Source organism: Neovison vison, chromosome 3 (genome assembly GCF_020171115.1).
Source record: "Neovison vison isolate M4711 chromosome 3, ASM_NN_V1, whole genome shotgun sequence".
Classification (NCBI taxonomy): domain Eukaryota; kingdom Metazoa; phylum Chordata; class Mammalia; order Carnivora; family Mustelidae; genus Neogale; species Neogale vison.
In genome coordinates this window covers 155,209,761-155,227,942 of record NC_058093.1, presented here as the reverse complement: position 1 = coordinate 155,227,942, position 18,182 = coordinate 155,209,761, and the positions used below count along the sequence as shown (strand labels likewise).

At 39.6% G+C, this 18,182-nt stretch overlaps 1 non-coding gene across 1 annotated transcript; it reads left to right on the top strand.

The window, feature by feature from the left end:
• Window positions 1-17,824: 17,824 nt before the first annotated feature.
• Window positions 17,825-18,009, top strand: LOC122903681. The gene has a single exon (XR_006383984.1). It is a non-coding gene; the product is annotated as a U2 spliceosomal RNA (small nuclear RNA).
• The last annotated feature ends 173 nt before the right edge of the window (window positions 18,010-18,182 follow it).

Sequence of the window (18,182 nt, the reverse complement as noted above, 5' to 3'; positions counted from 1 at the left end):
TATCTACTCTTATCAATGTTGTTATTAATGGAAATAATAACAAGATAACAAAACAATAATAACTAATTTATTTGGGAGGAAAGTTTGGTATCTGTATCAGGATTTTAGATGTTTATTCATTTTGCCACAATTCTATTCCTAGCGATCTCTGCCTGACAGAAATACAAGTGTGCAGACATTTAAGTTCAAGACTATAGGTGATTTTCTTTTTACTTGATATATTAATTTAAAAAATTAAATGAAACCTAAATTCATTCATTTAATAAGCATCACTGAGTACCTACAATGTGCTAGCACTGCTTAGGCCTGGGAAAAGAGAGTTAACAACAGAGCTACTATCTTGGCCTTCATGGAGTTTATAATCTAGTGAGCTTAGAGTCTGTGACTGAATACATAGTAAAATAGATTTGTGGGTTCTGACTTAGAAGAATGTCTGTAGTATTTTGATAAGTGATAATAGGCAAGTTTCAAAATATAATATGCTATAATTTTAGTTTTTAAATGAGTGGTACATGAGTATCTAAAACTAATTTACAAAAATGAGCACCAAACTGCTAACCAAGGGTTATTCTACAATGGTAAAGGGTGAATTTTTTCTTGCCCTGTATCCACTTTGTATTGGTTGACATTTTTTCAATAGGTACGCAGAAATTTTGTAATACGAAAGTCTCTAAAAGGAAAGAAAAATATCCAATCAGTCATACTGGTACTGACTTTGGTATAGAGAGCACCAAAGTAGGAAGAAGAAGGTAGAGGAAAAGGGGGGTAGTAGGAGGAGAAGCGATTGAGTATATAAATGAACAATGGCTGGATCATATATAAAAAACAGAACTTTGACCTGCACCTGCAGCCACCTGCATAGGAAACCAGCCCCCTTACCTACAGCAAACAAGCCAGGAAGTCAGCTTTATAACCAGACTTACAGGAAGCCAGATTGCTATCTCTATTGACAGTCTAGGAATCTGAACAATATTTTCTGTGATAACTGGCCCCAAATGGCAATTTGTTTCTGACAGCTTCCCTAACTTTTGTCTCTGTTTCTTTCTTTCTTTTTTTTTTTTTCCTTAGATTTTATTATTTTATTTGTCAGAGAGAGAGAGAGCGCGCGCGCGCGCGAGCGCGCGCACACAACCAGGGAGCTGCAGACAAAAGGAGAAGTGGGTTCTCTGCTGAGCAAGGAGCCTAATGTGGGACTCCATTCCAGGACCCCAGAATCACGACCAGAGCCAAAGGCAAATGCTTAACTGATTGAGCTGCCCAGGTGTCCTCTTCTGTCCCTGTTTCTAACTTAAAATCAACCAGAGAAAATTAAATATGCACTGTTAGCCAATCACACAGATGTCCTGCTTCTAGGTCGCCCAACCCCAGCCTCCCTATGCCAATAGCCTCCAATCAGGGCATAGCTGAAGCCATCCCCTTTTCTTCCACCATAAAGTTTTCAAAAGTCCTCTGCCTTCCTTTGAGTCTCTGACCAAACGCCAAGTGAAGCAGCTGACTCCCTCGCTATAGAAAGCACAAAACTAATAGCCTTTCCTTTTTTCATTTGTTTGGTCTTCATTTATTTCCACAAGAACAAGAAGACAGAGAAGGAGAAGAAGAAGAGGGGGAGGAAGGAGTCACAACACTTGATTTAACATAATTTATAAGTTTACTGAGAAGATAAATCCATCAGGCCTGAAACAATGAGAGAAATATCATAGAGGACAGACTCAAAGACTAAACAACTATGTGGCTCGAACTGTAACTTATTTGAAATTCAGGAGAAAAGTTCTGTGGACTACAACACCCATGGATCAAGTCAGGCCTTTATCTAAAATAAGAACAAAAACAGCGCTTTCTCCTTGGGCTATCAGGGAAGTCATATCTTCAGTGTCCTTTTGGAGAGAGATGCCATAATCAAGACCTGATATTAATACTCATTGCCTACCAAAGAGGAACAAAATGGAATGCTTGACTCCTAGATTATGATCTTTCTCACCACGCCTCCCCCTTTTGGTCTTACTTAAGTCTGTGACTTTATTGAAAATTCCGTTCATTGCTTCAGGGAAAAGGCTAAAAAAATAAAGTCCTAGACTCAGGGGCTGACTAGCAAATCAAAGTATTTGTATTATTTTTAATGTAAGCCTCAACTATGTGGTGGAGGGGACTGAATTCATGTACTCTGGTGTATTATAATGATTCTCTTTTTATTATCAACATTCAGACATGATACATTGTGTGGGGAAAGTGAGGCTTTGGGATTCAAAGAGCCCATAATTCCTTGGTCATGAGCTCCCATTGCACAACTCAGGGCAATGAGACAAGAACACTTATCATGCTAAGCCAAAATTGTTGCTTGGCATTCTACTTCTCAGTTCTATAATCTCCATGGGAAGAGGTGCCTTTTTCACCCTGTACTATCATATCCAATGTATAGAACATCAAACTGGCCATTCTTCATCTTTGTGCATTTTTCTTTTATTTATTTGTTTATTTATTTATTTATTTATTTATCTATTTGACAGAGAAAGAGATCACAAGTAGGCAGAGAGGCAGGCAGAGAGATAGTAAGAAGCAGACTCCCTGCTGAGCAGAGAGCCCAAAGCGGGCCTTCATCCCAGGACCCTGAGATCACAACCGGAGCTGAGGGCAGAGGCCCAAACCGCTGAGCCACCCAGGGGCCCTTGTGAATGTTTCAGATGAATGAAATTTTGAATCAAATCCTAATTTCTATTTACTAGCTACAACCTTGGGAAAGATATTTAATTTCTTAAAGCTCAATTCCATGATTTACAAGAGGAATTAAATAACACTCAGTTTAAGACTGTTCAGAGGATTGGGGTGTCTGAGTGGCTCAGTCGGTTAAGTGTCTGCCTTTGGCTCAGGTCATAACTCCAGAGTCCTGGGATCAAGCCCTGCATCGGACTCCCTGCTCAGCAGGAAGTCTGCTTCTCCCTCTGCCTGCTGCTCTTCCTGCTTGTGCTCTCTCTATCTCTCTCACTCTCTAAGACTATTCAGAGGATTAAATGAGAAAATATAAAATAAATGGAATATTAAATATTGCTTTATCTTTTTTCTCCTCTCCTCAAGGAAGAGGTTGCTTAGTATCTTCTAGTTCCATCTACAAAGGGAAAAGGAAATATATTTAAAGATTTTATTTATTTATTTATTTGAGAGAGAGAGAGTGGCAAAGCAAGGGGAGAGGCAGAGGGAGAGGGAGAGAGAGAATCTTAAGACGACTGCGCTGAGTCCAGAACCTGACACGGAGCTCTATCTCACAACACTGAGATCATGACATGAGCAGAAACCAAGAGCCCCACACTTAAACCATTGAGCCACCCAGGAGCCCCTGGAGGAAGGAAATATATTTAAATCGCTGCATTTGCAACATGAGAATTTCTTGCCATCATGACAACAAAACCAAGAATGTGCTATTGAGGAAAGTTGGTAGAAATTTTTAAAGGAAGAAGAAAATATAAGGAAAAGAGCTGACATTTTAGGGCCAATGTTCTATTTTCATCTTGGAAAAAGCTTTCTGAAGTAGAGAGAATAGAAAACTTTCTCAGACTCTCAGGCTTCATAAAGCTAGTGGCCATTTCTGCTAAAGCTAGTAAAAAGATAACTAATGCTGGAGAAATAAATAATCCTAAGATTCTTTAACATTTGCCTCCATCTGATCTCCAAAACTGGAGGAGCATGTCTACAAAAATCTGATTTTTTTTTTTCTTTCTGTGAGCAGAGGGTTGGCAACAAAGTGATTTGGAATTACCATCTTGCTGTGACACTTCCTTATGATATTACTTTGGGCAAGGGTGAAGGAAAAGAAAAAGAAACCTAGCATTTATATAATTTATTTCAGTCTCTCCCCTCATCATTTTATATAGGAAGGATCTTTCCCATTTTTTTAGAGGAGGACCTTGGGGCTTAGGGAAGTGACTTCCCAAGACCAGATAGTAGACAAGATGAGTAAGTAAGGTTTTGTTTTTGTTTTTGTTTTTTAAAGAGATTTTATTTATTTATTTATTTGACAGAGAAAGCACAAGCAGGGAGAGTGGCAGGCAGAAGCCGAGGGAGAGGGAGAAGCAGGCTTCCTGCTGAGCAGGGAGCCCAATGCAGGGCAAGATCCCAGACCCTGTGATCATGACCTGAGCCAAAGGCAGATGCTTAACAACTGAGCTATCCAGGCACCCCAGTAAGTAAGGTTTGACTCCAAGTGTGTCTGGCATAACCACGATCCTCAACTAACTTTTATTTTTAACTATATCATATGGCTATTTGTAGTTTACTTTACTGGCTCTTTTCCTAATCTGTTGAACAATGTGATGACATTACATGTTATAATTTTATTTTCCCTGTAGCAAGAAGGTCTTATTTTTCATCTGAAAAGCTATACATTTTAGCACTTGTTGGTCTAGTATAAATACCAATTTTGTTTTTATTAATTAAACTCAGAAATTAACCCAACTAGGAGAAAAGACAAAAAGGAATCTGAAAATAAGAATGTGTCTGAGATTTATTTACCCCTTCATTCAGCTATAGGCAAGTGTTTATTAAGGGTCTTTTACTTATCAAATAATATTCTTAAGTATTTGCTACAACTTTGATCTGTGGACCAATGCCACTGTCACCTCTTGGGAGGGTATTAGAAATGCAGAAACTTAAGACACAACCCAAGCCTCAAAAATCAGAATACACATTTTTTTTTTTTTAAGATTTTATTTATTTATTTGAGAGAGAGAGACAGTGAGAGAGAGCACGAGTGAGGAGAAGGTCAGAGAGCGAAGCAGACTCCCCATGGAGCTGGGAGCCCGATGCGGGACTCGATCCCGGGACTCCAGGATCACGCCCTGAGCCGAAGGCAGTCGTCCAACCAACTGAGCCACTCAGGCGCAGAATACACATTTTAAATAAAACCTTCAGTTGATTCATATGTATATTAAAGTTGGATGCGCACTGTAAAGTAAAAAAGATAGTCACTGGCCTTTAATTAGGGGGAAAAAAAAGAAAATTAAGAAAAAATATAGCCAGTCTTTTGTTTAGGTAAAAAAGACAAAAGTACTTAATTATATATTTATTAATCTGTTATGATGATATGATTGTATTATAATTGGACTAATTCTCAACACTGGATTATCCATTTCAGGGGGAAGCTGAGCTGTTGGTAAGAATCATGAACATTCCCAATTCTCATGTTCATTCAACAGATGTTTTAAAATATATAATTACTTCTTGGGGCACCTGGGTGGCTCAGTGGGTTACGCCTCTGCCTTCAGCTCAGGTCATGATCTCAGGGACCTGGGATCAAGCCCTGAGTTGGGCTCTCTGCTAGGCTGGGAGCCTGCTTCCCCCTCTCTCTCTGGCTGCCTCTCTGCCTACTTGTGATCTCTGCCTGTCAAATAAATAAATAAAATCTTAATAAATAAATAAATAAATAAAATATTTAATTACTTCTTGATTACAAAGATTTAAACAATGGGGGAAAATGGTCCTAGGTAACATTTATAGTAGCATCTTGGAAACCATGACTAACTTAACCAGAATGAATTGCTGGAAAGCACTGCAGAGCTATCAAAAGTGCCACTGTTGGGACACCTGGGTGGCTCAGTTGGTTAAGCAGCTGCCTTTGGCTCAGGTCATGATCCCAGCGTCCTGGGATTGAGTCCCACATCGGGCTCCTTGCTCAGCATGGAGCCTGTTTCTCCCTCTGCCTCTGTCTACCATTCTGTCTGACTGTGCTCACTCTCTCTGACAAATAAATAAATAAATAAATCTTTAAAAAAAAAAAAGTGTCACTCTTATGGTGTCCAGGGATGACACCTACCATTTCTTCTTTTTATTTTATTTTATTTTATTTCTTTTCAGTGTTCCAGAATTTGTTGTTTATGCACCACAAGAAGTGCTCCATGCAATATGTGCCCTCCATAATACCCACCACCAGGCTGACCCAACCCCCCACCCCCTCCCCTCCAAAACCCTCAGTTTGTTTCTCAGAGTCCACACACTCTCATGGTTTTTCTTCCTCTCCAATTTCCCCCAACTCACTTCTCCTCTCCATCTCCCAATGTCCTCCGTGTTATTCCTTATGCTCCACAAGTAAGTGAAACCATATGATAATAGACTCTCTGCCTGACTTATTTCACTCAGCATAATCTCTTCCAGTCCTGTGCATGTTGATACAAAAGTTGGGTATTCATCCTTTCTGATGGAGGCATAATACTCCACTTTATATAGGGACCCTATCTTCTTTATCCATTTGTCTGTTGAAGGGCATCTTGGTTTTTTCCACAGTGTGGCGACAATGGCCATTACTGCTATGAACGTTGGGGTACAGATGGCCCTCCTTTCCACTATGTCTGTAATTTTGGGGTAAATACCCAGCAGTGCAATTGCAGTGTCATAGGGAAGTTCTATTTTTAATTTCTTAAATTCTTAATTTCTTAAGGAATCTCCACACTGTTTTCCAAAGTGGCTGCACCAACTTGCACCCCCACCAACAGTGTAAGAGGGTTCCCCTTTCTCCACATCCTCTCTAACACATGTTGTTTGCTGTCTTGTTAATTTTGGCCTTTCTGACTGGTGTAAGGTGATATCTCAATGTGGTTTTGATTTGAATCTCCCTGATGGCTAATGATGATGAACATTTTTTCATGTGTCTGTTAGCCATTTGTATGTCTTCTTTGGAGAAGTGTCTGTTCATGTGTTCTGCCCATTTTTTGACATGACTATCTCTTTTGTGTGTGTTGAGTTTGAGGAGTTCTTTATAGATCTTGGCTATCAGCCCTTCATCTGTAGTGTCATTTGCTAATATCTTCTCCCATTCCGTGGGTTGCCTCTTTGTTTTGTTGACTGTTTCCTGTGCTGTGCAGAAGCTTTATATCTTGATGAAGTCCCAAAAGTTCATTTTTGCTTTTGTTTCCTTTGCCTTTGGAGACATCTCTTGAAAGAAGTTGCTGTGGCAGATGTTGAAGAGGTTACTGCCTAGCTTCCCCTCTAGACATCTACCATTTCTTACTTAGAAAACACTTTTTTTCTGTCATATATATGATGAGATAAAGCAGCCTTTTCTGGCCCTTCATACGAAGGCTTCGGATAGTTACATATTCTGGAATACAGTTGGTTAAATGAAATATTCATTTTATCATTCAAAATACAGACTGGAAATGCACCCGATGCCCACTGGGAAGCATCCAAGAAGATAAATTATTGGGAAAAGCAGATTTTGCCTTCTTCTTTTCTCTGGTCTCTACGCTTTCCAAATCCAAGCTTTTTTTCCCCTTTCCTTCCCCTTTGAGAGCATTTTAAGAAGATAAATACAGATTTATCATTTTTAGCCCAAATGTATGTTTTCAAAATAAGTTGTGGTTCTGTCTGCCAGCAGTAGGCACCCCTGTGTTCACTAGTAAAATTCCGCCAAACCCTGTCCTCATGGGCACCTTTGCACTCTAATTGCCAAAAAGGAAGGAAAAAAAGCTTCACATCAAGTATGTGGCACCCACGGGATAGAAAAGCAAAGAATATGCACATGAACAGTAACATTTTTCAAAAAAGAAACATAATTTCGTGGAGCAATGATAGGTGAATGGATTTTTCTAGAGATATTTGCTCTAAATTCTAGGCATTAATAACATCACTGCGCTGGATAGAAATTTGCACACATAGGGCATTGAAACAGTAGTCATGGTGACACCCAGATATCAACCCTAAGGATCAGACCCAGGCGAGGAAACAGGGTGGCCTTGCAGACATGTCCTCGCAGCACATCCCCAGGAAGCACTGCCCACATGGACTCCAGTATAAATGGCATCTCTCCAGGTTGTATGGCACGGTCATTGGCACCTAGGCTTCCTCGTCAGTAACAGTCTTCTCTTTCATCAGAAAAGTGCTAACACCTCAGTCTGACATTCCACCTCCTCCCACCCTCCCATCCTTACCACAACTAGATCTAAATTGGGTGAAATGATATAAAATTTCATAGTATATCTCTTTTCTGCCCATTTCTTCTTTTGGTCAAGGCCACCTAAAATGTACTTTCAGTTTTTTATCTAAGCTGGCTCTCCTCTAGGACATCCAAAAGAGTGAGCAAGAGAAAGAGAGAAAGAGAGAGAGAGAGAGGAAGGGAGGGAGAAAAGTAATATTTGAACACTTTGGCTTCTCTTTTGTTTGGTATATTCACCTTTGAAATCCTATAAAAATGGTAGAATGACCAGTGAATAAAAAAGATATATCTGGTAAACAAGGTAAGTGTCTTGAGCTTCTGCAAATCTCAGACTATGGCATAAATCTGCAAACAAGACTGTCTCGCCAGTTATAAATTTCATGTGGAACTTCCGGTGGTGTTTGGAGGACTCTGCAGATATCCACCACAGATGAAGTTGATGATCAAATTTCTCCTCTTTCTACACTGATTGGGGTACATCTGAATTCATTCTGTAAATGTATTCTTTTTATTTTTTATAGAGATTATATTATCTTAAATATCTCATTTACATGGGTGTAGCAACTTGCTCCATTTTCAATAAGCAATGAGAATAGGTACTCAAAGATGTTTGAATAAATGAGATTGTGAAACACTGTGCTAGAAATTCATTGCAGCAGGAGTTTCCTGAAGGAAAATTTAAGACAAAGGTTTAATTATTGAAAAGTTAAACATATAATTGAGATTTCAAAACCATACCCAGTTAAATTGATATCTGAACCTATGCCAAATTCCACATAGACAACAAAGTAGACAGTAGGCATAATGATGCTATAAGAATACAAGATGCAGAAATCATGGGGGGCCGAAAGATCATGAAGCTCTCCCAGGAAGAGAAGTCTTAGCTACCATTTGATGAATGTGTAAAATTTGCTATAAATCCATATATACGTTTAAAAAGAGTTTGATCTTACTGACTGAGGAATGTTCATTTAAAAAGGGCCAAAAACCCAAGGATTTTTATATGTCACCATAATATTTACCAACATGAGCGCAGTCTTTGCTTTACAAATATAAGACATATGAAGATGCATTTTCTTTTTTTTTAGAGTGAAGCAACTCTCTGAAATCACAACTGCAGTTCTCTGAAGATAGATTATACTTTCACCATTTATCCTTGTTTTGATTCAGGACACATGATGGAAAGTAGAAATTGGTGCCGAATATTATCAGGCTTTCCAGACAACTTTAAAGTATGTGTAATCTAATTAGCAGAGAGGAAATGTCAGAAATGATGTCAGGACTCAAGGAAGATGGGAGTATTCCTGATTAGAATTCTTCTAAAAATTGGTGTAGTCAATAAGCACGTATGCCGTAGTCTTCTTAGAATTGGCCTAATCAATAGACACATGCACAGTGATCAGTTTAACATTTTTAAATGTAGTACTGGTGTAAAATAAATTCATCGTACTCCAAGTCCATCTATCTCTCCTCAACCCATTTTAAACCTGCCCTTGATCCAGGTCTCCAAACAATGATCATACTGGAAAAAGAAACAAATAAAAATTTTGAGTGTACTTATTTTTCTAAAATCATGGCTTTGAAGGCTCTATGCGTTGCCCAGGCAATACAAAAAGTATCTACACACCCTGAGTTCTGGTAAAATAAATCTGCACAATGAGTGTGTGTGCGTGCGTGTGTGTGTGTGTGTCTTTTTTAAAGCCTTGTCTCTTTAACAATAGCATTTCTGTAATGATTTAATGATGGGTGCTGATAGTTAGGGGTTGCCTTCTCCCCGAACAGTATGAATAAAGCAACAGGGCATCTGTGATATGCAGACTTATAAATCTCAAGACAACAAGGGTCATTTGGGTTTCCCATTGCTCACAAAGCACCATTTATATTTCCCCTATGTTTTATTTATTTGTTGGAGTGTTTCAATGCACTTTTCTATATTTCCTTTACTTTTGAGGGCATTGACCCATCTCTTTCTTAAGAGCATAAAGAATGAGAACAGAGATTAAAAAATAATAATAACTCCACATTAGGCTCTTCACTTCCCTTCAGTCTTCAGTGAAAATTTAATAACATTTGAAACCTGATTCTATCCTTCATGTCCAGGAGGGTGTTAGTAACTTGCCCTTTTATTTCCCCATCCAATACAAATTCTTTCTTTTCTAAAAGAAGATTAGCCAGCAATTGGGCAAAACAATTTTATTCCACTTAGAAATGGCCCCTGGAGAGTGCTCTGTGAGAACTTTCTTCCAGATGGCTCTAGTCCTCAGCCTGGTCCTTGGCAGGGAGGTGTGAGCACAGTGACAGATGAAGCAGGTTATGTGCTCTCTAATCCTGCTACCTGAGGACTCCAGACTTTACCAAACAGATCTGTGCCTCATTGTCCTCCATGGTCTCTATTAGCATCATTTGCTCTCTTGGGATCTTAATTATATAATTGCGATTTTTTTGCCAGGATCTCCGAAAGGAGAGACTAGGAAAGCTCCTTTCATAATAGACTAACACCCTGGGGGCAAGATTTTTTTAATCAGGAGGTCACCTTGACCTTGGTACTCTAAGCCTCAGTTTCTTCATGTATAAAACTGTGATTAAAAATGCCTGCGTTTTGTGGTTCTGATAAGATGATATGAGATTCAACAGCCTTATAAATGCAAGACACATGATTGTCCCTACATTTAGTAGACCCTCAAAGACTAGTTTCCTTCTCTTCCTCAGACTCCTGTTACATCTCCACCACAATACGAGCCATGGAAACCCACATAAAATTGGGGAGTTCTTTGGAATTCATGGAAAATGTTAATATTTCTCACACGTGACTAATGAGACCCCTTGAACCAAAGCTAAACTCTAAAATCCTTCTGGAACTTTCCCCCCTCCTTATCCATTATTACAGCAGCTCATATCAGAGCATCTGTCAAAAATTGCAGTGGGACACATTTGGCAGTTACTTTCCCGCTCATTCATTTAATGTTATCAATTAAGGGGCAACCATAATCGAAGAACCCATGGTATAAATGAAGATACTGAGCCAAGTGAAGTTTAAAATTAAAAGAAAAAAAAAAGAAGTAAAATGTCTGTGATACAGGACTCTTGCCATTACAGGGTGCGCTCAAATTTGTGACTGAGTGTATCTAACCTGGGTCTCCGAAATGTGATTTTACCAGGCGATGAAGTATAACTAGGTCATAAGGCATGGACCCCAAGGATAGTTTTGCAAATACAAATGTGCAAATGGATTTCTCCATTCATGGAAGATTACATTAACTTCATCTGTAAGGCTTTAGCAGGTCTGCCATTTTGTTGGGAAAGGGCTTTTCAAAACATCCATGTTTTCTGATCTCTAAAACAACTTCCCCTCTATTTTGTGAGTGAGTGTGCCTCTTTCACAGGATGGAGTCGATAAGGGCAATGACCTAAAAAGTATTGCCACCTGAGGTATCCAGGTACATTATCAGCCTAGTGAGAGGGAGGAGCAGCCACGTAAGATTCATTGCACATCAGCTGTATCTCACAGCATAGACAGCAGCAGCAAAGTGAGGAGAAGGTGGTCCTGCTTGCCAGCCTCAGAGCTGCAGGAAGTGCCCCCTAACAACAGCAGCCCGGGCTGTGGGAAGGCAGCCTCATGCGATGCCTCTCTCTCCTTCAGAGGCCATGCTCTTCACACTAACAGCCCCCCTCAGCACTAATTCAGATGGTAAAATAACACTGCCTCTGCCCTGCATAATCAAAGAGCAGAAGGAACGTGGCACCAAGAAGCCCGGGCGTGAGGAAGTAATAAATATGTTTCGAGATGACAGTTTCAAGGAGCCTGAGTCTGCACGGCAGAGTTGAAAGCAGACAGCTCCAGATGGCAAAAGCTGCCGAGGAGATGTCTTGGAGACCAGCAGTGTCTGAAAGGAAAGAACAGAACACAGGCCAGGTCTGGATCAGAGGAAAAGCCCCAGAGACGTGAGATGAGATGTGCCTTTTGAAACAGCTGGGAGAGAATAAGAAATAAGGAAGGGACTGAGCCAGTTCAACTATTCTTGTAATAGGATGAGGTTGCTTTATTTCTGTATCTGAAATCAGTTCCCTTTCAAGGCATTTCTTTTTATTCCACTTTGCTTTAGCCCCTGCCTCTTAAGTTCTGTTTCACAGGGCACCCACACTACATAAATAAAACCACTTCGGAAACTCCCCCCCTCAGTCATCTTGGGGGCATGCATGATAGGCAGTGTTGGTATAACTCAGCCTTTTATATATTCTTAACTACCTGACATAAACCCACATTTAAATGTCACCAGTAGCAAAGCCAAGAATAAATTCACAAGCACGCTTGCATTCAAGCACGAGAGCACAAGTGCACACATACACACACTAAAAACAAACTTGCCCATTTGCAAATGAGACATCAGAATCCATTAGGACAAAGGTGGCCCTATGGTTTAAAAGAGTAAATAATTGGTTTCTGTCTTGTGTCATGTTTTAATTAAAGATAGCAATGCAATTTACAATATATCTGGAAATTATTAGAAACTTTATTTTTTTTTCCAGAGGCAAAAAGGATCAATACCTTTTTGTCTCGGCGGCATAAAACATCCCAGATTACTTTGTCCCTGATTTTACCAGCAACTCAGAGTTGAAAGTAAACATTAAAGTGATGAGTGTGAAGTCATATTCTGAAAGTAAATGAGGACACTCTGAAATTAGCTAAATTGTTGGCTTCGATAGCTTTCGAGACATCATTCTGGAGCACTTTGCTCTAGGGATAGGGACAAAGGAAGAGGTAAGTGGAAGAGGAAGGGGGTAGGTGGGCTTTCTGTTTTTCAAGCAGAACAGTCAAAACTATTAGACAAAGCCAAGAGCTAAAAATCTGTGGAAATGGATGGTGACAATTCATCCCATTTCTGGAAGGAACTAGAATAATGCAGCGAGCTCTGCGCATTTCTCTCCATAAAATGGGTTTTCAAAATTTGCTGCTGCATCTTAGCATGATGAAAGTAAAATATCAAGTTAGGGTCCTGGAAGAAAAAAAATGCTGCTTCTGTGGGAAATATTTTGAGAAATGATCAAATCCAGAGGCAGGAAGCCTCTTTTTCAGCTGCTGAAATGAGCCTTTTTCCAGGTATTTCCCACAGAAATGTAACCATCCGATAGCATTTCAGCACACTACACAGAAGTGTAGAAATGGAGAAAATAGAATGACCCTCCAATCATTATCTATAGGACATTACACTGATAAATGGTGGTGTTAATGAACCCAAATGAATTTGAATCTTTTCTCCCTGCAGTTATTTTGATAATACTGGAATCTACTAAAGTGCATGGAATTAACAATTAAAGGGGGTTAAGCAGACACTTAATACTTGTTCTATTTTGCACAGTTTGGCAGTAATGCATCTGCTGTAATCAGGGTTTTTATTTCTCTTTGGGAAAAAAAAAAAAAAAAAAAAGGAAATGTTTATGTTTTGGAAGCAAAGCCTCCAGGATCTGTGGCTCCTCCGTGCAGACCCCGCACGTAACTGTTTGCCTTGTGTGTGTTGGTGGCCTCCCAGGCGCGGCTGGCCTGTCTGCCTTTCTCCTTTTGCAACAGCTCCACCTTTGGGCTTCTAAAGGGAAAGGTCTTTTTTGCTAAAGGATATAAAAACCCATAACAACTAGAAATATGTACTCCATCCTCAAAACCTTTTGTTCATGAAACTAAAACATAAATTCATTTCCCCCCTCAGAAAGAGAGACACAAAGAAAAAAAGGGAAAAGAAAAGAAGACTGACACAGGAGATAGGAGAGAGCAAGAGAGAAAAGAGGGAAAGAGAAGAGGGAAGGAAATCAGGAAAACAAGGGGAAAGCATCCTTTCTTGACCAGAGGAAGATGCAGCAGGTCGTGGAATCATTCTTTGGTGCTTTCCTGCCTGGACTTCTGGAAGGCTGACACTGACCCAGGGTCCCAGATTCCTGTTCCAGACTTCCTCAGCTATGCCATTTTCCTATTGGTTGTTTATAAACCATAGCACCAGTTTCATGAATGAGAGACTGGGAAAAATTGTGGGTTTCTGTGAAGTCTGTTTTTTAAAAAATGAGAATTAAATATAATGTTTGCACTTTGGTAAGGCTCTTACTATTTCTTTCTGAATGTGAAATAGTCTTGGATTCTTTCCGGACAGGTACGGCTTCACTCCCAGGAAGCATGACCCTGGCTAACTAGGGATGGACACAGTGGGGGCTGGGGGGATGACACAGAGTGACTTCTTAAATTCCACTGTCCACTCAATCCCAATCTTTAGATGTATGAGGATGAGTCAGTAAGTATCCTGGGAACACAATCCATAGCCAGTTGGCAAGGCTGGCAAGCTAAGCAAATCTTTGTCTGGGGAGATTAGTTTGGGTCTTTTAGTATGAAAGGATCAGAGAAAAATATAAACCCAAAATTATGTGTCTTCAATGAATTTAGATTTTTTATAACCAAATCTATGAAGTTATGAGGGGGAAAAAAAGTGTTGCAAATAGAGTGGAAAGGACACTCTGACACCTCAGATTAACTCCAGAATCTAGGCAATTCCATGCACTCTGCTGTGGAGCTTTTAATTCTGACCTTCATAGCTTCGAATTTGGGTTGCTATCTCTTCTCTGAAAATCACCTTGCATAGTTCATCCAGATCCAAAATCCAAAAGTGCCTCCTTCAATAAATAACTCCCTGCTCAAAATCCTCTGAGTTCTTTGCATTGTTCACAGATTCAACTTCATATTTCTCAGCCCTAATACCAGGGTCTTTGCAGAACTGCTCCTAAAACTCTCTCCCGATAATCCCATACAGGAACATTCCTTTCTAGTCAGAGTAGGCATTCTATGCTTCATCCCCAAGACCACTGGGGCGTCCCTGATAAACCCATTCCGTAAAGCATCCACTCCCTCTTATAAATCTGTGGTTCTGATTATATAAGCACTCACTGAGGTATATACTTTAGAGAGGATGATGCTGTCTTATCTTAGTATATATGTGTGTATTCCTGATATTTTTAATTCGGCTGGGTTCTAAGCTCTTTGAGGGCATATCCCATGCCTATTTGAATCTTCTTCCAACAGACAGAACAGTGTTTTTGTATATATGAGGTCTTAAATCTTAAAAACTTATGGATTTTCTGCATTGAGTTTTCGAGTAAAATGAGTGTTCCAGTTTTTGTGCACTCAAATACTTCACACTGGTATCTTTTTTGATGGCTTAAGGAGCCAGTCATTGAATAAATCTGACCTGCAGAAAAGCAGGCACTTTTGCTTCTAAATCTTTACTATTTAATATTTAGCCAGTCCCTACTGCTGAAATAAGTAGGATCTTCATATTATCTCTTATACCTTCCAGCTATATTTACATGCTTTTTACATTTATTTTAAGTATCTATAAATCTTACATAAGCTGAAACGAGGAAATAGAAGTCTTCTTTTTTTTGGTGCATAATTTTTCATATACCCTATTTTACTGGAAGCAAACTAAGCTCCAAGAACTCTTGTGACTCTTAACTATCACTTAGGCCAGGAATGTATCCAATATATCCCTATCTCTCCCTATTATGCTTATCCACATTTTATTATTTTTTAATTTGGCCAAAGAATAATGGGTACTCAAAAATCATCATTTATATATTCTCCATTTAGAAGGCATTCTATGCTTCCTTTATGTTCCAAGAAAATATTCTTTCCTTAGCTCCTGAACAGTGAATTATTTCTTAACTAGGGCACTTATGTTTCCATTGGTCCCACATATGATCCAATGTAGTAACTGCAGAAACCCTTGAATCATGGTGAATAATGCTCTGAGGGCACTGCATAGCAAAGAGGGTAAGAGTAAGGGAAGGATCCTGAGAAGTCTTCTCATCACTGCTGAGGAAGGTGGACTTTGAATGTTTGTGTCATGGAGGAAAACGATCTTTATCAGTCAACTGATTATACCTATTTGTTTTGTACAAAACATTGTGTTTCTTGTAAAAGAAAAAAAGAAAGTCACAGCTTTTGCCCTCAAATTCTGAGCAAAGCTATAGAATCTTAAGACTAAGCACCTATAAGGCAAGAGTAATTTGTAAGAGGTAAATTGTATATAGAAGGATACACACTGGGGTGCCTGGGTGGCTCAGTGGGTTAAAGCCTCTGCCTTCAGCTCAGGTCATGGTCCCAGAGTCCTGGGATCAAGCCCCGTATCAGGCTCTCTGCTCAGCGGGAAGCCTGCTTCCCCCTCTCTCTCTGCCTGCCTCTCTGCCTACTTGTGATCTCTGTCTGTCGAATAAATAAATAAAATCTTAATTGGAAGGGGAAGTGAACCATGAGAGACTATGGACTCTGAAAAACAATCTGAGGGGTTTGAAGTGGCGGGGGGGTGGGAGGTTGGGGTACCAGGTGGTGGGTATTATAGAGGGCACGGATTGCATGGAGCACTGGGTGTGGAGAAAAAATAATGAATAATGTTTTTCTGAAAATAAATAAATTGAAAAAAAAAAAAAAAAGGTTACACACTGGGGCGCCTGGGTGGCTCAGTGGGTTAAAGCCTCTGCCTTTGGCTCAGGTCATTATCCCAGGGTCCTGGAATTGAGCCTGCTTCCCCCCTCCCCCTTCTCTCTCTGCCTACTTGTGATCCCTGTCTCAAATAAATAAATAAAATCTTAAAAAAAAAAAGAAAAGAAAAGAAAAAAAAAAAAAGGTTACATGCTGAAAAAGCCTAGAGAACATTTTCCAGATCCAGAATTAGAAGGGGTATTCCAGGCCCATGGAGGATTCCCAATATCCCCCTTGCTGGGATTGGATTTAAGCAACATGGTGGGATGCCTGGGTGGCTCAGTCTATTAAACAACTGACTACTGATTTTCACTCAGGTCATGATCTCAGGGTCATAAGATCGAGCCCTGAGTCAGGCTCCATGCTCAACTCAGAGTCTGCTTGAGATTCTCTCCCTCTCCCTCTGCCCCTCCCCAGCTCATGTGCACATGTGCACTCTCTCTCTCTCACTCTCTCGCTCTCAAATAAATAAATAAATACTTTTTTTCCCCCAAGTTTTTTCCCCATGCATACTCTATGCTCTTCTTTTTTTAAAATATGAATTCTAGAAAGATGCTGGATTCATAAATACACATCTCCCCACTCTCATCTTACCATTTTATTTGTAACCAAGCCCATCCCCTCTTCCAGACTGAATTATTCACTCTTCATTCTAGGCTCCATGTATATACCTCTATTTTACAGTAATTATTCATTTTGTGTGTCTGTCCCTCAGTAGATAAACATTTATCAAGAGCGAAGAATATGTCATATATACCTATGTATCCTCTTTACCTAGAACACAACCAGGCACATAAGAGTGATCAATAAATACTTGTTAAAATGTTCCAGTGAATTGTAAGCTGCTTTAAGAGAGGGGATTATATTGTGATCACATCTACATCCTTAACATGTTTATAACAATGTTTTGTAAATAGATGGAAATCAATGGCTATTTGTTGCTTCAAAGTCAAGGAAGAAACACATGAGCTAAACTCTGAGAGATGAAAGCTAAGTCACAGCAGAGCACATCTAATTTCCAGGTTTGGGGTTCAGATACAGAGCCCAGGCCATTAGTTGATATGAGAAATACATTAGATAACATGCATTTATCTTTCCCTTCATCAGAATAGTGTATTCCAAAAAATTTCTCTTAAAGAATGAAGTTGTCATTTACGATCATGGCATTTCATACTTGTTTCCGGGTTTTTTTTTTCTCAGCCTCAGATTCAGGACTGCACTGTGTCTCAAGTTATTGTACCACTCTAATAAGTGCTAACTGTGTGTCGATGGGGCAGTTTAAATGTGTCTGAGGAATAATTGCTCCTAGCCTTTCACCTTAATGCCTTTAAAATGACCTCTGCTTTGTTTTTTAAAAGTGACTAAGACAGTCTGATATCAGAAAGGGCTGAATAATCGCTTCTCGGCCTTTTGGCTAAGATCAAGTGTAGTATCTGTTCTTATCAGAAAGGGCTGAATAAGTATTCAGGGCAAATGCATTCCAAGTCAGAAATGGGGCTTGCTCCCTATAGTTCACATTATAAATTCATCTTGTGGGTCTCTGGAGTAAGAAAAACAGTTGTTTCTTGGTGTACTTTTATTTCCCCCCTCTAGGCTATTTACTCCGTGACTGCTCAGTACATGTAAATAAATATGTCATTATCTCTTTCTATTTTCAGAGTAACAGCAATAGGGAAGAACTGAAGTAAATATCAGGACATAGGTGTGGATATTGAGGAGTTTTGGAAAATCAGAAATTCCCTCTTTCCCTAT